General features: G+C 42.5%; 1 pseudogene; it reads right to left on the bottom strand.

Annotated features, from left to right (window-relative positions):
• Positions 1-6207: 6207 nt before the first annotated feature.
• LOC116356366 (uncharacterized) overlaps positions 6208-15138 on the bottom strand; it is a 103004-nt pseudogene continuing 94073 nt past the window's right edge.

The raw sequence follows: 15138 nt of genomic DNA, 5'->3' as shown, positions 1-15138 counted from the left end.
TTTTTGAAAATCTTCCTCTGATTTGTCATGCAAAGGGTCCTTATTTTATCCCAAAAAGTCTGTTTAGTTGGCACCATCGATTTGAGTAATCCACTCGTTCGACCTGCAGAGAAAGGAATCCAAAAATCTACCCTAAAATTTGTTTCAACAAGTCAAAATATGTTTCTATTGACTCCTCAGATACCCTAAAATGTAATCAAACTATGATATTTCATACGGAAATAAGTATGTTCAATAGGAAATCAATATTAGCAGGTGCGTCTTGTCTTCCTCGTGCGCACAAACACGAATTTCCAATAGTGTGTCCCAGTACTAAAACTCACATTTCTTACTCGTTTTGGAAGAAACAAGCCTGAAACCTTGAACAGTGTGGGTGCTGACACCCAGTGGAAGCCTTAGGAATTGCATCCTGAGAGCTAGATTTCAGAATGCCCCAATACTTTTGTAAGAGTATGGGCTCTCAAAAAGAACAATTCTAGTTGGTAATTCTTTTGATTTTCTCCTACCATATATATTGTGTTATAGGCTCCTACATTATTTTAACATTTCTACAAACTGAAAAGTGTCTTCCTTTCAATGGTACCAATTATTGTATGCATATCCTGGCTTCAGGGCCTGAGAAACATGCAGTTTTACTTTGTGCATGTCAGTTTGGGCGGAAATTGAGAAAGAAGGACTCTATCCCGAAGAAGTTAAACAAATGCAAATATAAATCACCTATCAATTATATGACATACGTCCATTGAAGACCTGCCCCTGACCAAGGGTAATGGTTAAATATTGATGAGCCTGGTACAGTTAAGATGCTATATGCAAGAGAGAGTCGGAGGGATCATATTTGACAGAATCAGTGCAGGCTACAGATACAATAGCTCAACAGACCCAACAATCCAAAGCTTAGTGATATCTCACAGTGAAAATGCTCAGCTTGTAAGGATCAAACTGATTATTGATTCCAACACATTATGGGCTCGATTCAATACGTAGCGCTGAAGTTCCGAGTTGTAGTCGATTGACATTTAAAGGCAATTTTCCTGCTTTAGCGGAGACTGCATTAACGGTATGTCAGCTCAATTGGAAATTACCTTCACATTTCAAGCGCACTATACTCCTGACCTGTGGCAATACAGATTGAATTGAGCCCTGTATTTTCACATAATTATGGTTTTTAACTCCCTCAGTTTTTCATATACTTAGATCTGTATGTATTTACTAAATGCACAATGGCATCCATTGCAACCGTTCAACAAACAAAGCTTGAAATACAGTTATGGGACCACACAAACCTCCATCCGTCATGCTAAATCCAGAAGCCTTCTTCCTCTCCACCGGCCTCCTTCAATTTGCCCTCTACCAGGAAATGGAGTGAGTTTCCTTTTTCTGGGGAAACTCGTTGTCCACTTCAAGCGTAATTGTGTTTTGCATTATTGGTGGGAGATACACAGGCCCAGTCAGCTGGAACAGGCAATTATTGTACAGATGGCAGAGGCAGGGTGTCTAAAGCCCAACACTGTGCTGATATTACTAATTGCAAAAAAGTTATAGAATGTGGCTATTGCACTAATGAGGGACAGAAAGTGCTGTTCCTTATTACATTTATTGTCACAACCTGACCATAGTTTGCTTTGTATGTTTCTATGTTTTGGTTGGTCAGGGTGTGAGCTGGGTGGGCATTCTATGTTACATGTCTAGTTTGTCTAGTTCTATGTTTGGCCTGATATGGTTCTCAATCAGAGGCAGGTGTTCGTCATTGTCTCTGATTGGGAACCATATTTAGGTAGCCTGTTTTGTGGGTGGTTGTTTCCTGTCTTAGTGTTTTCTGCACCAGTTAGGACTGTTTTGGTTTTGCCACGTTTATTGTTTTGTATTATGTTCATGTTGAGTTTTCTTATTAAAAAACATGAACTATAACGACGCTGCATTTTGGTCCGCCTCTCCTTCCCAAGAAGAAAGCCGTTACACCCAGGATGTGTGACTGACTGACTAGTCTCAGTATCTACAGTTGAAGTCAGACGTTTATATACACCTAGGTTGGAGTCATTAAAACTCTTTTTCAACCACATCACACATGTATTGTTAAAAAACTATAGTTTTGGCAAGTCAGTTAGGATTTCTACTGTGTGCATGACACAAGTAATTTTTCCAACAAATGTTTACAGACAGATTATTTCACTATCTGAATTCCAGTGGGTCAGAAGAACCATATTTAGGTAGCCTGTTTGGTGTTGGGTTTTGTGGGTGATTGTCCTTGTTCCTGTCTCTGTGTTACTTTGCACCAGTATTAGGCTGTTTCGGTTTTCGTGTTACGTTTATTGTTTTTGTATTTGATTCGTGTTTACTTTGTTTCATTAAACATGGATCGCAATAGCCACGCCGCATTTTGGTCCGCCTCTACTTCACCTAGAGAAAACCGTGACATTTATCCTAATGATATTTCATCTCTCACTCACTCCTGAGTGATATGTTGTTCCTCTCTCCCCATGTTGTAACTACACTGAACAAAAACGCAATATGCAACAATGTAAAAATATTTTACTGAGTTACAGTTCATATAAGGAAATCAGTAAATTGAAATAAATCCATTATGCCCTAAACTATGGATTTCACATGACTGGGAATACAGATATGCATTTGTTGGTCACAAATACTGTATATGACTGACTATATGACTATATGTACCTCAACATACAAAATACTGGTCTGTCTGGAACATTGTGTACATTACAGATCCTACAGTGAAAGGCTGTAGATGAATAATCTACAATATTGATGGCACAAAAGTGATTATTTTCACAAGTCACTTTCTGCCTCATGTTAAGAATTCATTGTTTTAATAAAAAAATATTTTAAAAAATGGGGTCAATATTTTATCAATTTGTATATTTTATGAGTTTAAATAAAAAATTATATTAAAAAAATTATGAATTTAATTGAATGATTATGAAATAAAAATGGTACTCTTGATGTAATATTTAATGTAAGGTATCCCTTAGCTGTGATATTCTGCAATTCTTGTTATTAATAATTTAACTGGGGGAGGATGAACTGAGGATGAATGTGTTAGTTAAATTGCAGTATTGTGAGATTTATAATAAACTCACCTTTAAACTCAATTACCTAGAAATACCAATATATTTTATTTCACCGAAGCACAGAAAACATTACAGCCTAACAATTCTTAACCGCTATTACTGCAAAAGGAGCAAGGCCATTTGACCACTTAAACACAATTGGCATTGAAGAACAAAATACATTAGGTGAATTGTGTTTCAACCTGGACTCAGGGGGAGACGTAACAAAATAAATGTAAACCTGTCGTATGGTAGATATTCATTTGTGGATGTTCATCCTTCATTTCGTATGCTGTTGTGAATTACAATTTGCATGATATGTAATGAATTGCAATTTTTACAATATGTTACAACCCAATCACCCTCTTACCTCTTCCCCCCGCCACGCCTTGAATTAAAAGACAACACTCTTGCATGCCATTAGAAAGGAGGGACATTACAACTGATACTCAAATGGTTCCCGCCGATAACCAAACTGTGTGGAAGAACTATTGAAATTTGGTGAACTTTTGGGAATCCCAAGGACTTTCAGAATTATCTCGCTTTTAAGAAAATAATCATGAGGATCTAATGTGAGAAAGAAAACATGTACAGATGTTACTATTAATGTGTGTTGCTGAAATATTTAAGTGCTGTGTATCAAGGTGTCAACAACCCTGTTCTATTTTCATGGAAGCATATTGTGTTTGATACCATTGTGTGTGAAATATTATGTTCTAAATGAGGACAACTGGGCTCCCGAGTGGCACAGTGGTCTAAGGCACTGCATCTCAGTACTAGTTGTGTCACTACAGACTCTGGTTCAATACCAGGCTGTATCACAGGCTGTGATTGGGATTTCCATAGGGCAGTGCACTATTGGCCCAGTGGCGTTAGGGTTTGGCCAGGGTAGACTGTCAAATAATAATTAGTTCTTAACTCACTTGCCTAGTTAAATAAAACACTTTGCTGGTTTTAACCATCAGGAATTAACCATCAATAATGCATTACAATCTATAATTTCATATGCAAAAGAGACTTCTAATAACAACTGGGGGTTACTCCTATGCACAATGAACATTTAGACCAATCCAAACAGGTCATCCTTACCTGGTCAAGCCCTCATTGTTCTTTTGAAAATATCCTATAAAAGCAGAGCTTGAAATATCACTATTGCTGACTGACCTCTATAATTTCTACTTGATATAGTGGGAATTATATCATTGGAATGCACACGGTTCTCTGATCACACTCCGGTCTCAGTGAATGAAGAACCTGATTTCATCCCAATTGGATCGAGCTATCAATGACCCAAAAGCAAGGACCCTTTGTGCATTACGTTCTCATTGCTATAATCAATCAATCCATCCAATTGATTTATACATCAGCTGATGTTACAAAGTGCTGTACAGAAACCCAGCCTAAAACCCCAAACAGCAAGCAATGCAGGTGTAGAAGCACAGTGGCTAGGAAAAACTCCATAGAAAGGCAAAAACCTAGGAAGAAACCTAGAGAGGAACCAGGCTATGAGGTGGCCAGTCCTCTTCTGGCTTTGCCGGGTGGAGATTATAACAGAACATAGCCAAGATGTTCAAATGTTCATAGATGACCAGCAGGGTCAAACAATAATAATCCCAGTGGTTGTCGAGGGTGCACCTCAGGAGTAAATGTTAGTTGGCTTTTCATAGCTGATCATTCAGAGTATCTCTACAGCTCCTGCTGTCTCTAGAGAGTTGAAAACAGCAGGTCTGGAACAGGTCAGGGTTCCATAGCCACAGGCAGAACAGTGCAGTACAGTACAGTGTAATCCTATGTGTTGGTGAACATGGTCAAGGCATACTTGAAGGTAACGTTTTAATTAATGGTGATGAATTAAATTAGCCTACCTCCTTCGCTAAATAGAGTGGCCATTATTGATTTCATTGAGTAAGTAATGTTCTCGTAAGAAACGTGTGTTATATTTAATTATCAATGTGCTTTAGCCTGTCCCTGGAACAGAGCTTTTGAAATTGTGAAGCCTGTCCCTGGTACAGAGTTTTAAGAATTCTGAAGCCTGTCCTTGGTACAGAGCTTTAGACATTTTGAAAATTGTACATGTTCATGAATCTTCTTGCTTTGATTTCAACTAGTTATCGGCTGCAACTGAGTTGCCACCCAGACTAAGGCCCAATTGTGTGAATGCATGGTCCGTTAGAGATGGCCGTGTCATAATAGTCAAACAGTGCATTTCTACCAACAAATTGTGTGAATGGTCTGGTAGAAATCTCGGGTCATAATCACTTAATACAGAGTTCATCTACAGACATAACATCACAGTGGTAGTCCTAAGGATTGTGGTGACAAAGCTTTAATATTGCCTAAACTTAGCAGCCAATTGTACTACTATTGGGATAACGTGTCAATGCAATTGCATTCTGCTAAGTACATTCATTATAATTATGATAGACCTTTTCTGAGAGCTGATTGAAATAATATCATCCTTCTTGAATCCTCTTTGTGAAATTTATTTTCACTCTCTCTCCCCCTCAACGGAGCAGCTGCAAGCATATACATTCTCTCCTCACCGTGTGAAACGCGAGCTTGACTCGCTAAACCACATAAGTTATTAAAACTGAGGTTGTTTATGGACCCCAGGAAGAGTAGTCGCTGCTATGGCAGCAGCTAATGGAGATCCTTAATAAATACAAAATACAAATGTCATAAGCCGACTGGTTATTGCTTACAGCATAGTGGCGCAGCAGTCTAAGGCACTGCATATATCACAACCGGCTGTGATTGGGTGGTGCACAATTGGCCCAGTGTTGGCCGGTGTAGGCCGTTATTGTAAATACAAATTTGTTCTTAACTGGCTTGCCTAGTTAAATAAATAAAAACCCTGCTACGAAAATACAAATGTCAACCTTTTGGTTCTCTATTCAGTTAGTAGGCTAACTGACAGCTAGATTAAAGACCCCAAATCTCTCCTGTCTCACCTACCAACTTCCTAGTTCTACCAGAGCGTAGGCACTTTACATTTTCCTTCTGACATAATCTAATGTTTTACCCGAAAAATGCATCATCCCTACATCTTTCCAAACGATTGATTTCTGTTTAACATACAGTATTAACCTGTACTGGTACAGTTCATAGTGGCTACACATTAAGTTATGAGAGTTATTTAAGATACTTCACAGAGATAGGGTTTCAGATGTTTTTGAAAGATGGGCAGGGACTCTGCTGTCCTGACTTTGGAGGGAAGTTTGTTCCACCATTGGTGTGCCAGGACAGGAAGAGCTTTGACTGGGCTGAGGTGTCTTCTCATAGGGGTGGGAGGGCCAAGACACCAGCGGTGGTGGAATGGAGTGTTCGGGTTGGGATTTAGGGTTTGAGCATAGCCTGAAGGTAAGGAGTTCCCCTTGGTGTGCCACAGACAAGCACGAAGGTCTTGAAGATGATGCAAGCTTCGGCTAGAAGCCAGTGGAGTGTGCGGAGGAGTGGGATGACATGGGAGAACACCTGGCGGGCTGCAGCATTCTGGATAAGTTGCAGGAGTTGGATGGCACTAGTGGGGAGCCCAGCCAACAGAGAGATGCAGTGGTCTAGATGGAAGATAACAAGTGCCTGAATTAGGACCTGCGCCGCTTCCTGTGTGAGGAAAAGTCGTACTCTACGGGTGTTGTAGACCATGAACTTGCAAGAGCGAGTCACTGCTTTGATATCTGCAGAGAACGATAGGGTTGTCAGGATCACTCCAAGGTTCTTTGCTCTTGGAGGGGGACACTGTGGAGTTGTCAACCATGATGAGGAGGTCTTGGAAGGGGCAGGCCTGTCCTGGGAGGAAGACAAGCTCAGTTTTGTTGAGTCTGAGCTTGAGGTGGTGGGCCACCATCCAAACGGAGATGTCTGACAGGCATGCAGAGGTGCATGTTGCCACCTGGATGTCAGAAGGGGAAGGAGAAGAGTAGTTGAGTGTCATCTGCGTAGCAATGATAGGAGAGACCATGTGAGTATATGACAGAGCTGAGTGACTTGGTGTAAAGACAAAAGAGGAGAGGGCCTAGAATCAAGCCCTGGGTGACTCCAGTAGTGAGAACACGTTGTACAGACACATATCCTCTCAACCCAACTGGTAGGAGCAACCTGCCAGTTAGGATGCAATCCAGGAGTGTGCAACAGAGTCTGAGATGCCCAATCCTGATAGGGTGGAGAGGAGTATCTAATGTTTCACACTATTGAAGGTAGCGGATAGATCTAGGAGAATGAGAACAGAGTAGAAGGAGTCAGCTTTGGCAGAGCGGAGAGCCTCAGTGACGTGGAGGAGAACAGTGTCATCTGAAAGAGCCACCTTGACACCTGGCTGGTTAGGGTCAAGGAGATCATTCTGAGAGAGATAATGAGAGAGTTGATCAGTTACAACACATTCAAGTGTTTTGCAAAGAATAGAAAGAAGAGATACTGTTCTATAGTTTTTACATCAGAGATGTTGAATGTTGGTTTCTTGAGGAGGGTAATGACTGGCCATCTTGAACTCAGAAAGGACGCAGCCAGTGGTCAGGGATGAGTTTACGAGGGAAGTGAGGAATGGGATGCTCCAGAGATGCTCTGGAGAAGGGAGGAGGGGATGGAGTTGTGTGGGCAGGTTGTCGGGTGGCCAGACATCACTAGTACAGGGTTTAATCTTGAGAGAGAGGGTAGAAAGAGGTTAAGGCGTAGGGTAGTTGTGTGCGAGTGGGACCAGTGGTCTAGGCTGAATTAAGACGAGAGGGATGTCGTCAATCTTTTTTCAAAGTGGTTGAAAAGTCATCCGCAGAGAGAGAGGAAGGAGGGGGAGGAGTTGGAGGGTTAAGGAGGAAGAAAGTGGAAAATAGTTTCACAGGGTTGGAGGCAGAAGCTTGAAATGTAGAGTGATAGAAAGCAGCTTTCGCAGCAGATATAGACAAAGAGAAGGTAGAGAGGAGGGAAGGAAGATAAGCCCTCTGGAAGTTTAGTTTTCCACCATTTCCGCTGAGCTGCCTGCAGCCCTTTTCTCTTAGCATGCAGTGAGTCACTCAGCCAAGGTGCGGTAGGGGAAGGTTGGTCCGGCCGGGGGAAAAGGGGACAGTGAAAGTCAAAGGATGCAGAGTAAGGTCAAAGAGGCAGAGTCAGGAGACAGGAGGGAGAAGGATTTAACTGAAGGAAGAGAAGATATAATAGAAGAGGAGAGAGTAGCGGGAGAGAGAGAGTGAAGATTGCGGTGACATATAACCAAATTAGGAGATAGACAGGTGAGAAAGGGGGAGAAGAGAAAATCTCCATTTAGGAGAAATTAGTAGCCCTATGCCACTACTGCAATGGCCAGATGCTCTTGGATTATGAGAGAACACGTAGTCAGGTGACAAGAGAGCAGCTGGAGTGGCAGTGTTTTCTGGGGAAATACATGTCTCTGTCAGTGCCAAAAGTGTATGGGGATCGAAGGGCAATTTAGGCTGAAATTAACTCAGCGTATTTGACCGCAGATCGGCAGTTCCAAGCACTCCCGGAGACTAGGAATTCCACATAGATTGTGCACTCGTCAGAAAGTCTTTGTTTCGGCGACAGTCTTCATTTTGGTGACAACAAACTCCTGCTGAAAGGCACACCTCCCAGGACTGATTGCCTTGCAGAGGTGAAGAAAACACTTCCTACAATACAACACGCCCACAAATTAGCATGACTGTTACGCAAATAGGCCTGAAACTAATCTAAGTCCACAATGACAGTCACAAGTACAGAGCAATCAGACAGTTCAAACAGCAATGATTTACTAGGCCACTAGGTAAATTGAACAGATAGAACCATTGAAAGCAGACAATCTCCTATTATCTGAAGCAGCAGAAGCTGTAAAGCAGCATGAGGTTTTCATTGAAAAGCTAAAAGCAGCAAATAGCCAACCACTGGCTCAGTTGAGTACCTCCCATGAAGCAGTAAAAGGAAAAGATGACATCATGACATCACATCACCTCCAGGGGTACGCTGTGATGTGTTCAAACAGATGACACTGCTTACCAGCTAAAACCCAACGATGCAGGGAAACTGGCTAGGCTATAGGAAACTGGAGGCATCCACTTGCAACACTCAAAAACACAACGATCAGTTGCCTACTCTACACCAGCCCAGAACTGGCCTCCCACCAAACTCCTTGGTGAAAGAACAATCCTTTGTGCTTTAAAACAACCTAAATCTGTTTTACTGCCCATGTGTTGTAAATGGCCTACAGGTAGAGGGTAAAGCAGTTGACAACGTTATAATTTCTCTGTGGTTTGAGAAATCAGCCATCAGTAAATCATTGTATGATTCTTTGTGAGGACTCATCAATTCCTTTTGCACAAAAACACAGATTTTTTCTTGCTACCACCCCTCAAGGTGTTTCCACAGCAAAATAAGTGTGTGCTCTAAAACTCAAACTTAACAACAAGGACTTGAAATACTACATGCTTGTTGTGCCAAACCTGACCCACTGTCTACATCGGTGCAGACATACTAGTGAGATTATGGGCACAGCTAGACACAGTCAATAACATTCTGTGGTCCCAAGCAGCTGTGGACCTGAATGATTGCTCTTTTAATCTTCAGCACATGCGCTCCGGTCAAACAATTCCTCATGCTTGTCAAGTTGTGAATGAATGTGAATCCGTCATTCCTACGAAAACGCTGGGAGTCCCACTCAGACAGAACCTAAAAATAGGTCAATCACTCAACGGTTCCCAAGCCTTCTTTCAACCAACATGTTATATGACTTAGGTCCCTTACAAGACCTCCAAGAGTCAAACATCCGCATATCCTTGCAAACTGCCCTGGGCTACCTGACTGGCAGTTCCTTCCATGACATTGAACTCAACATTCCAGTAATAGAACTCCTTCCCACCTTACAATCAGGAACATGACCATGTCCTCTTTCCTGGTTAAAACAAAAAACATGGTCGTAGTCCCTCACGAAAGTGACAGCCAAAATGAAATGCTCATTCGCGCAGTAATGACCGACAGCCAAAGGGCCGAGCTAACTACTGTGACCAAACTGTGCAATGCAAATCCTAAAATGGTTGATTCACAAAATTATGCACAGGATTTGACTTGACCAGACTCTTTGATTGTGAAGTGTTGTAAGATCAATGCCTACCTTCACATCCAGACTGCTGAAATAGGCAGCTAAATTTCCAAGCCAAGTGTCCAAACAGACAAGGATAGAAACCTTAAATTGGAGGTTTTATCACTTACTGTGCAGTCTGATACAAATAATGCATATTTCCAGCTGGTGAAAAAGGTGGCTAAGCTTACAGATGCTAGGCTAACAACAAGTAAACTCATTCCTGCCCAACAGGGGGTGGAGGATCACATTTACCATATTTCAATGCCAGCCATACCCAGAACCAATTTAGAATATTTGCTGGCCCATTGGGCACTTTTGGGAAACCCATTCATACGCTGCCCACCACACAAATCCGCTCTTTCCGAGCATTCTGAACCTTCCCCAAGTAACACCTGTCAGGGACAAAGAACTTGACTCCCTAGACACTCTGGTGCAGCTCAATGAATTGTCCCATCTTATCAATACATTTGATCCCAAACATAGAAGTGTTCAATAATATATTAATGACACTATATCGCTTCTCATTAACCCCACTGAACTCCACAAAGTTTACCTGATCAGGAAATATTTGACTCACTCGGTCCGAGAGTTCATAGGCAGACAACCCCATCATTTAAAAAATATATATATTTCACCTTTATTTAACCAGGTAGGCTAGTTGAGAACAAGTTCTCATTTACAACTGCGACCTGGCCAAGATAAAGCATAACAATTTGATACATACAACAACACAGAGTTACACATAGAATAAACTAAACATACAGTCAATTATACAGTAGAAAAATTAGGTAGATAGATGGGCTGTTTACAGATGGGATATGTACAGGTGCAGTGATCTGTGACCTGCCCTGACAGCTGGTGCTTAAAGCTAGTGAGGGAGATATGAGTCTCCAGCTTCAGTGATTTTTGCAGTTTGTTCCAGTCATTGGCAGCAGAGAACTGGAAGGAAAGGCGACCAAAGGAGGAATTGGCTTTGGGGGTGTCCAGTGAGTTAAACCTGCTGGAGCACGTGCTACGAGTGGGTGCTGCTATGGTGACCAGTGAGCTGAGATAAGGTGGGGCTTTACCTAGCAAAGACTTGTAGATAACCTGTAGCCAGTGGGTTTGGCGACGAGTATGAAGCCAGGGCCAACCAACGAGAGCATACAGGTCGCAGTGGTGGGTAGTATATGGGGCTTTGGTAGCAAAACTGATGGCACTGTGATAGACTACATCCAATTTGTTGAGTAGAGTGTGGAGTCTATTTTATAGATGACATCGCCGAAGTCAAGGATCGGTATGAGGGTCAGTTTTACGAGGGTATGTTTGGCAGCATGAGTAATGGATGCTTTGTTGCGATATAGGAAGTCAATTCTAGATTTAATTTTGGATTGGAGATGCTTAATGTGAGTCTGGAAGGAGAGTTTACAGTCTAACCAGACACCTAGTTATTTTTAGTTGTCCACGTATTCTAAGTCAGAGCTGTCCAGAGTAGTGATGCTGGATGGGCAGGCAGGTACGGGCAGTGATCGATTAAATAGCAAGCATTTCGTTTTACTTGCATTTAAGAGCAGTTGGAGGCCACAGAAGGAGGGTTGTATGGCATTGAGGCTCGTCTGGAGGTTAGTTAACACAGTGTCCAAAGAGGGGCCAGAAGTATACAGTATGGTGTCATCTGTGTAGAGGTGGATCAGAGAATCACCAGCAGCAAGAGCGACATCATTGACGTATACAGAGAAAAGAGTCGGCCCTAGAATTGAACCCTGTGGCACCCCCATAGAGACTGCCAGAGGTCTGGACAACAGGCCCTCCAATTTGACACACTGAATTCTATCAGATAAGTAAACCAGGCGAGGGAATCATTTGAGAAAACAATGCTGTCGAGTCTGCCAATAAGAATGTGGTGATTGACAGAGTCGAAAGCCTTGGCCAGGTCGATGAATACGGCTGCACGTCTCTTATTCATGGCGGTTATGATATCGTTTAGGACCTTGAGGGTGGCTGAGGTGCACCCGTGACCAGCTCTAAAACCAGACTATATAGCATAGAAGGTACGGTGGGATTCGAAATGGACTGTAATCTGATTGTTAACTTGGAATTCAAAGACCTTTGAAAGACAGGGTAAGATAGATATAGGTCTGTAGCAGTTTGGGTGTAGAGTGTCACCCCCTTTGAAGAGGGGGATGACCACGGCAGCTTTCCAATCTTTGGGAATCAGAGACGATACGAAAGAGAGGTTGAATAGGCTAGTAATAGGGGTTGCAAAAATTTCGGTAGAATATTTTAGAAAGAGAGGGTCCAGATTGTCTAGCCCGGCTGATTTGTAGGGGCCCAGATTTTGCAGCTCTTTCAGAACATCAGCTATCTACATTTATGTGAAGGAGAAATGGTGGAGGCTTGGGCGGGTTGCTGCAGAGGGTGCAGTTGACTGGGGTAGGGGTAGCCAGGTGGAAAGCATGGCCAGCCATAGAGAAATGCTTCTTGAAATTCTCAATTATAGTGGATTTATCGGTGGTAACAGTGTTTCCTAGCCTCAGAGCAGTGGGCAGCTGGGATGAGGTGCTCTTATTCTCCATGGACTTTACAGTTTCACAGAAACAAATTTCTGTTTGAAAGACATAGGATGTTGCGTTCTGCATTAGACAGATCTGGAGTGAACCAAGGACTATATCTATTCCTGGTTCTGCATTTTTTTGAATGGAGCATTCTTATTTAAGATGGTGAGGAAGGCACTTTTAAAGAATAACCAGCCATCCTCTACTGACGGGATGAGGTCAATGTCATTCCAGGATACCCTGGCCAGGTCGATTAGAAAGGCCTGCTCGCAGAAGTGTTTTAGGGAGCGTTTGACAGTGATGAGGGGTGGTCGTTTGATCGCAGACCCATTACGGATGCAGGCAATGAGGCAGTGATAGCTGAGATCTTGATTGAAAAAAGCAATACAGCAGAGGTGTATTTGAAAGGCGAGGTAGGTAGATGATATATATGAGGGTGCCTGTGTTTACGGCTTTGGGGTTGTACCTGGTAGGTTCATTGATAATTTGTTTGAGATTGAGGGCATCAAGCTTAGATTGTAGGATGGCCGGGGTGTTAAAAACCTCTTTGGGATAGGGGGCAGTGCCCAATTTCAACTTCCTGCGACTCATGCCAACAATATAAGATATGCATATTATTAGTAGATTTGGATAGAAAACATTCTAAAGTTTCTAAAACTGTTTGAATCACATCTTTGAGTATAACAGAACTTATGTAGCAGGCAAAACAACAGAGGACTAACCGCTCAGAATTTTCTTTTTTGGGGGTCTGTGTCTGTTCAGTGAATTCTCGTTGGCAAATTATATTTCTTAGGAACTGGTTTTCAGTTCCTACCGCTTCCACTGGGTGTCACCAGTCTTTGGAATTTGGTTGAGGGTATTCATTTGTGCAATGAAGAAGAAGGCCATGTAGGAACTGGGTAACACTGTTGAGAGTGTGCAAGATGTGAAAAGTAGCATGGTTTGTTGTCTTCCTGTATTGAACACAGATAGACCCGTCTACAATTTGATGGATTATTAACGTCTAAAAATACCTAAAGTTGTATGACAAAAGTAGGTTGAAATATTTTGGCAAAGTTTATAGGCAACTTTTGAAATATTTTGTCGTGACGTTGCGGTTTTTGGAAGCTGTTTTTTTTATGGATCAAACAAGCTTTATAAATTGACACTTGGATATATATGGACGGAATTAATCAAACAAAAGGACCAATTGTGATGTTTATGTGTAACGGCATTCGTCCTCCTCTAATGAAGAGTAAAAGAGGTCGAACCAATTTGCAGCGTGCTATGTGTCCATTTTAATATAAAAAGCTGAACACTACAAAATACAAAAATAACAACGTGAAACAAACGAACCGAACCAGTCCTGTGTGGCACAAACACGAACACGGAAAATAAACACCCACAACTCAAAAGTGAAACCAGGCTTCTCAGGATTCTCAATCAGGGACAACGATTGACAGCTGCCTCTGATTGAGAACCATAGCAGGCCGAACACAGAAAATCCCAAATTATAGAAAAAATAACAAAGACAACCCACCCAACTCACGCCCTGACCATACTAAAACAAAGACATAAGAAAATAACTAAGGTCAGAACGTGACATTATGGGACATATTGGAGTGCCAACAAAACAAGCTTGTCAAAGGTAATGCATGTTTTATATTTTATTTCTGCGTTTTCAGCCTGCAGGGTTGAAATATGCTACCCTCTTTGTTTACTATTGTGCTATCATCAGATAATAGCGTCTTATGCTTATGCTCTCCGCGCACTCGATCTGGGTGAAGAAGAGACTCCCGGTAGTGCCAATGGGGCACGGTGGGTGCGCACCTTTGGGGATGTGTTTTCTCTGAGTGTGCCAATGACTGCTTCACTTGCTTATACACACTGGCGTGGGCTTGTGGAGGTTCTGTTCACTCTGCCACAAACTCTCAAACAGGTTACAGTCTCTCCCTAGCAGTACCGATAGCGGTAAATGGTTCACCGCCTTCATAGTGCACTTGCCTCGGGGAGTAACTAACGTAACCTGTGCCAATGGGTATCTGCGCTTGTGGATACAGGAGACTGACATCTTTTCCTGACACAAATCTCCCTCCTGCACTAAGTGTGACATAACTAGGGTAATCATACTACCTGGGTCGAGCATCACTGCTGCATCCTCTCCTTGGACTTTCACAGGTACCATCATGGCCGGTGCTCCCTCTGCGGTCTAACACTGTGGGGAAAGATTATATGGACGCATGAACCTTGGACCGGAGGAAGGCACGGTGGGGATGGGTTCGTCATTAAGGGGACACTGCCATGACCTAAGCCTGAGTTATCTGCAATGGAAACGGGTACCTCATCAGTGCCGGTTCCTGGAATGTTCCACTGGGCTCTCTCTCCTCCGGTTCAGGTCGCCTCTGGGGCCTTTCATGTGACCTCTTTGGACGGGGCATTGGTACCAGAGCAGGCCACTCTGCTCTAGATGTGCGCACCAACTCCATGGTGG

Source organism: Oncorhynchus kisutch, linkage group LG2 (assembly GCF_002021735.2).
Source record: "Oncorhynchus kisutch isolate 150728-3 linkage group LG2, Okis_V2, whole genome shotgun sequence".
Taxonomy (NCBI): Eukaryota; Metazoa; Chordata; class Actinopteri; order Salmoniformes; family Salmonidae; genus Oncorhynchus; species Oncorhynchus kisutch.
This window is presented reverse-complemented; position numbering and strand designations above follow the sequence as displayed.